Genomic DNA, 6,841 nt, shown 5'->3' with positions numbered 1-6,841 from the left:
TATTGGCTATTTATATTATCATCTTTAGAAATATATCAATTGAATGATATGACCCTATTTTAATTGGGTTACCTTTATTTTATTATTGAACTGTAAGAGTTTTTTTAAAGATACAAGTCCTTTATATACATATATGACTATAATTTACAAATCTTTCCTCCTATTGTCCTTTGAATCACAAAAGCTTTTAGTTTTGATTAAGTCTGGTTTACTTATTTATTTTTGATGCTTACACATTTGGTGTCACATCTAAGAAGCCATTGCCCAACCCAACGTCATAATAATCCTATGTTTTCATCTAGGAGTTTACGAAGTTTTAGCTCTTACATTTAGGTCTACGATTGATTTTAAATCAATTTGTGTGTGATGTGTGGAAAGAGTCTACTTATATTCTTTCGCATTTGGGTGTCTAGTTGTCCCACCACCATTTTTTTAAAAAACAACATTTTTCAAATTGAATTGTTCTGGCACGTGTGTAAAATATCAATTGACCAGAAATAAGAGGGTTTATTTTTGGCCTCTCAATTCTATTGCAGTGATTTATATATTTACCCTTATGCAAGTACCATATTGTCTTGATTACTGTAGTTTTGAAACCAGGTAATGTGAGTCCTCCAAATTTGTGATTCTCTTTCAAGATTGTTTGGCTATTTTGGGTGCTTTGAATTTCCAGATAAATTTTGGGAATAGTTTGTCAATTTCTGCAAAACAGCTAGCTGGGATTTTGATACAGATTGCCCTGAATCTATAGGTAAATTTGGGGAATGTAGCCATCTTGATATTATTGTCATCTGTTCCATGAACATGAGATATTTTTCTCTTTATAGATCTTTTAAATTTCTTTCAACAATGCTTTGTGATATTCAATATACAAGTCATATTTATTTTTTAAAAAATTTACTCCTAAATTTTTTAAATCATTTTTAGATGCTATTGCAAATTGATTTGTTTTATTAATTTCACTTTTGAATTATTCATTGCTAATATAAAGAAGTATAAGTGCTTCTTATATAGTGTTCTTACATTCTTCAACCTTACCTAACTTTCTTATTAGTTCCAATAGTGTTTCAGTGGCTCACTCTATCTATCTCTCTATCTCTCTATCTCTCTATCTATCACATCTGTAAAGAAAGTTTTACTTCTCCTCCAAATTGGATTTAAAAACATTATTTTCTTGCTTAATTATTTCACTAGCTCATCCATACAATGTTGAATAGAAGTAGCAAAAGCGGATATTTTTTCTATTTTTCTTGATATTAGTGGGAAGGTATTCAATATATTTTTTTCATTAAATATGACGTTAGCCGTGGTCTTTATTAGATGCTCTTCATCAGGTTGAGGAAATTTACTTTTATTCCTACTTTCTTGCATGTTTTTCTTTTCTTTTTTTCCCATTAAAGTGTTATGAACTATGTTAAATGTAATTTTGTATCTATTGAGATGATAATGATATTTTTGTCCTTTATTCTATTAGTATGGAATATTATACAGATTCATTTTTTCATACTAATTTATCTTTGAATTCCTGAGATAAATTCCACATGGTAATTATGTAAAAAATATTTTTTTTTATGTTGCTGGATTCAATTTGCTAGTATTTTGTTGAATGTTTTTACATCTATATTTATAAACTATATTCGTCTGTAGTTTTCTTGTAATGTCTCTATCTGGCTTTGGTATTAGAATAATACTGACCTCATAAATTGAGAAGTGTTCTCCCCTTTTTTATTTCATGGGAGAATTAGTGGAGTGTTAGTATTGATTATTTAAATGTCTGATAGAATTCATTAGTTAAGCCATCTGGGCCTATGTTCTTCCTTTAGGAAGTTTTAAAATTATTAATTCAATTTCTCTACTTGTTATAGGTATATTCAGATTTTTAATTTCTTCTTGAGTCAGTTTCACTAATTTGTTTCTTTCTAGGAATTGTTCATGTTATTTAAGTTAACTTATTTGTTGGCATACAGTTGTTCATGGTATTTCCTTATAATTCTTTTTTTTTCCTATAAAGTTGGTACTGATATCCCCTTCATTATTTATGATTTATTGACTGTGTCTTCATTCTTTATTTTTCTTGGTCCATGTAAGCTAAGCATATGTCAATTTGCTGATCTTTCTAGAGAAGCAACTTTTGGTTTTGTTGATATTCTCTATTGTTTTTATAATCTGTTTCATTTATTTTTACTCTAATATTTATTATTTTATTCCTTCTGCTTGTATTGATTAATTTGAGATCTGTCTTTTTGAAATATATGCTATATAACTATGTTGTCCTCTGAACATTGCTTTACCTCCAATCCATAAGTTTGGGTATGTTGTTTATTTCACTTATTTGAAATAATTTTCTAACTTTTATTATGATTTCTTCTTTAACTCTTAAGTTTTTTGTAAATATGTTCTTTAATTTCCACATATTTGTGAATCTCTGAACTTTAGTTTTATTATAGATTCTTAATCTAACTTCATTCTGGTCAGAGAATATATATTGCATGACTACAAGTATTTAAGTTCATTGAGGCTCTGTTACGGCTTAGCAATTGATCCATCTTGGAAAATGTCCCTTGTGTGTGTGAGACGAGTATTGTGTAAACTTTGTTAGCTCTAGTTACTAAATCATGTTTTACAGTTCTATTTACTTGTTGGTCTTATGTCTAGTTGTTCTGTCCATTATTAAAAGAGGGTTATTAAACTACTATTTGAGTTGCCTATTTCCTCCTTCAGTTCTGTCAGTTCCTGCTTCATCTATTTTAAGGCTCTGTTGTTAGGTGCATATATATTTATTATAACTCCCTAATGTATTAAATGTATTTTCTTGTTTTTAGTAACAATTTTTTTAAAATAGATTTTAAAGAATAAAAATCTATCTTATTCATTTAAGCAAAGCCATTATAGCTCTCTTTTGTACTCAAATGGTATATTGTTTCCATCTTTTTCTTTCAATTAATTTTTGTCTTTGAGTTTAAATCATGTGTTTTGTAGACAGCATGGAGTTGGGTGTGTTTTTAAATCCATTCTCCCTATCTCTGCCTTCTGATTGGAATATTTCATCTATTCAAATTTGTAATCAAATTTGAATAGATGAAATATACAAATTACTAATCAAGTAAGATTTTTATTTGCCATATTTGACATTTTTTCTTTGTTTTGTTCTGTTTTGTGTTTTTAGTTTTTGATTCCAGTTTTTTTGTGTTAAATCATTGAGTTTCTTAGTGTAACATTTTAATTTCCATGCTGTTTCTTTTACTATTTTTTGAATTATTTTTTTATACTAGTTTTCTTGGGGATTACAATTAGTATCTTAAGTTAAAACAATCTTATTTAAATTAGTATTACCTCAATTTCAATAGTATACATAAAATTTCCTCCAATATATTTTCTTTTTTAATGCTTCTCTTCTATACTATTATTGTCATTTAAATGACAACTTTTAATATTTTAAGCTCTTCAACATTTTATAATTATTGCATTTTGTTGTTGTCTTTTGAATCACATATAAGAAGAAAAGTTATAGACAAAAATGTACTTATACTATCTTTCAAAATATCTGTCTGATTAACTTTAACAGTATTCTTTATTTTATTTACTTATTTTTTGTAGATTCAATTTACTATCTAATATCTTTTCATTTGAACCTACAAGATTACTTTTAATATTTATATAGGAGAAGTTCCTACTAGTGACATATTTTCTCAATTTTTGTTTATCTGGTAATGCCTGAATTTCATCTTCATTTTTTGAAGGCTGGTTTTGCTGAATATGGCATTCTTGGTTGATAGTCTTACTTTCAACAGTTTGAAGACAGACATCCCAGTGTCTTGTAGTCTCCATGGTTTCCAATAAGAAGTAAGCTATTAATTTTATTAAGGATCACTCTATGTGATGTTATGTTACCTTGCTGCTCTCAAGCTTTTCCTTCTATCGGTTTGACGATAATTTTTTCTAGTTGATTTTTTTAAGTCAAATTTTGGAAGTTTTAGGCCACTATTTCTTCAAATATATTTTTCGACCCTTTCTCTTTGCATATGTTTGTATGCTGCACAGATCTCTGAGTCTCTGTTCATTTTTATTTACTCTTTCCCTTTCTGCTCCTCAAACCGGGTAACCTCTATCTCTCTCTTTTTTGGGTTAAACAACAACTTGTAACTGAAACATAATCTCAAAGAGTCTCATAAAATATGTTACAAATGATAGCGCAAAAAAATAAATTTTGCACAATAACTCCATGTTCAGCTATACAGTGTACCCTTGAACTGGCAGGGCACAAGTATCTTGAATAGTTTCAAATTTGCAAATAAAGAATGTCACAAAAAGCTATGTATTTATATACAGCAATCGCATAAGAAAATTTGACCTAAAACAAAGGTAAACTAACTTTCTTGAAACCTCTTAGATTCTATACCAACTGGACAATCTCTGCCCAGTGTGAAGAATAGTCATGTGTGCGTTTTTTTTAACTTCTAAAATCTAGTCCAAGGGAACAGCTTTAAGTTTTACCATCTGGCTTGTGTTCACAGCAGATTTTAAAGACTGCTTGTTCAACTACAGTCACATACTATATCCCAGGTATGGAAAAATAAGTCTTAAGTTCAATTTTTTCCAGTTTTGTTTCCATAATTTTAAACATTACACTTTAACCGTGCAGGAGTTAGAGGTTTATTATCAGTTGATGCAAGAGTAAATAAAATTCAAAGCAAATTCAATATTGCTTAAGGGAACACTGTAAAGTAATAATTCTTGATATTACATGCCTCATATGATCCATTTCAAACCATAGAAAATTACATCCTTATGTGTCACTGTTCCAAGACAAACAAATATGAACAGCTAAAACATCTTAAAAATGTGCCAAGCTTAGAAAGTGTCAAACAAAACTTGAATTTTCCATACATTCTCCTGTCAAATGAAGTTATTTCATATATACCACTCCTCTTGCAAACTGGTCTCCTATTGCCTTTCATTTGACCTAGATCAGCGGTAAGACCAAAAGAAAGATCAGATCGGTATGTGATTTCTCTCCCAAGACAGTGATCTCTCTCTTCTATCTCTAGAAAAAGACCTGCTCTGGCTACAGGAGAAGCTTCTTCATCTTGGGATCTGTGGCGAGGTGGAGGACTCTTTCTCTTATAATCATCTCTATGATGATGACCCCAAGAGGGAAGTGGGCCATGATTTCGACTTTTCGTCAATGGACAGGTCCACTCTTACTGGACAGCCACATGGTATTCTCCCACCTAGCTCTCAGACAGCATCGGCTTCATCTCCAGCATCTTCAAATTCAACAGGAGCAAAGGCGGGAGGTTTCTAGCAACCCACACACTTTGGAGTGTTCTATAATAGCCAAAAAGTCATTTCTGTTCAGCCCTGTTTCCATTGTTTCCAAGATTATCTACATAAACCTTATGATCCATGATGCTTTTCAAGATCTTGGGTTAGAAATGCAGAGGCTCAAGTTCACACACCCTTGGCCTCAGACTGGTCTTCTGCTCCCTTCCACCTGCTTCCTCATATGCTCTCACCAACCTAAAATCCACAAAATGGCCTAGGTAATCTCTTTTGATCTATATTTAAGTTCTCTTATTCATTCTCCTGCCTGCCCAAACCTGTTACTGGCCTCCTTAAGTTCATTTTTTATTTTAGTTATTGGACTTTTCAACTCCAGAATTTCTATTTAGTGTACTTTTACAATTTCCATGTCATTATCAATATCAAGATATTCTAGTCAATATTATTATTGATATTCTCTATTTGATAAGACATAGTTCTCATACTCTCCCTTAATTCTTTCATCATTTCTTTTAGTTATTTTAATATATTTACAATAATTGCTTTGAAGTCTTTATCTACTAAGTCCAATATCTGGCCTCTCTCATGAATATTTTCTGTTGGGTCTTCTTTTCTCTTGTATGTGTGGCATGCTTTCTTATTTTTTTGCATTTGTCATAATTGTTGTTGTTGTTGTTGTAGAACACTGGGTATTTTAGATAATATATTGTAGCAATTCTAGTCAGATCCTTTCTCCCTCTTTACTGGTATTTTTTTTTCCCTGTTAGTTATTGTTGCTGCTTTTTTGTTTAGAGAATTACCCAGACTAATTCTGTAGGTTCTGTATTATCAGTAATTGAAACCACTAAATTGTCAGCTACTTTTTTGTTTTGTTTTCATTTATGCTTAGCTTCCTCAGGTTCATCCCTATGTCAGTAAAATGTAGTAGTCAGCAATTTCAGGTCAGAAGATCTCCTTAAATGCCTTGCAAATTTGTCTTCCTCCATTTGCCAAAGGGCTCTGTGTAAGAAGGCATACCTTCAAACTTTAGGCAGTTTACAAGACTTAGCTTTCACTCCCTCCCTGTTCAGGGCTTCTATTTCAGCCAGAACAGAGTGGATCTTATCTTTGACCAAGTTTTTCCTGGGGCTGTGCACAGCCTGGTGTGTGAGCAGTCTTTGAGATCTCCAAGGGTATGTCAGAGCTTTTTAAGTTCCCTATGGTTATCTTGTTCTTCCTCATTTCCTTTTATATTCCTGGCTAGGCTCTTGTTTGCCATAAGCAAATCAAGTCGTAGCCTTAGGCAGCTGTTGTCAAGTGACTGATATTGCTTTGGTAACATAAGGATATGTAGGGATTTTTTTTTCCCCTTGATGAGCTGAGCTCTGAGTTGAACTGAATAGCCATAACACCTGGGAATAGAGATTTTCCCAGCAGCTGGAAATTCAGACAACATATTTACTATACTCTTAAAAAGGTGATTTTAATGGAATTTCAGAACAGGTCAGTCATCTTAGTTGGCTACAAGAACACTGGCTTTTCATGACTACTGCACTACAGAGCAGGGAGGGGATGAAGG

The 6,841-nt window shown here is 31.6% G+C and overlaps 1 pseudogene; it reads right to left on the bottom strand.

The window, feature by feature from the left end:
• Nucleotides 1-4,944: 4,944 nt before the first annotated feature.
• On the bottom strand, nucleotides 4,945-5,408 carry LOC120613861 (serine/arginine-rich splicing factor 3-like; annotated as a pseudogene).
• Between the last annotated feature and the right edge of the window lie 1,433 nt (nucleotides 5,409-6,841).

Source organism: Pteropus medius, unplaced genomic scaffold (assembly GCF_902729225.1).
Source record: "Pteropus medius unplaced genomic scaffold, Ma_sr-lr_union100, whole genome shotgun sequence".
NCBI lineage: Eukaryota > Metazoa > Chordata > Mammalia > Chiroptera > Pteropodidae > Pteropus > Pteropus medius.
This window is presented reverse-complemented; position numbering and strand designations above follow the sequence as displayed.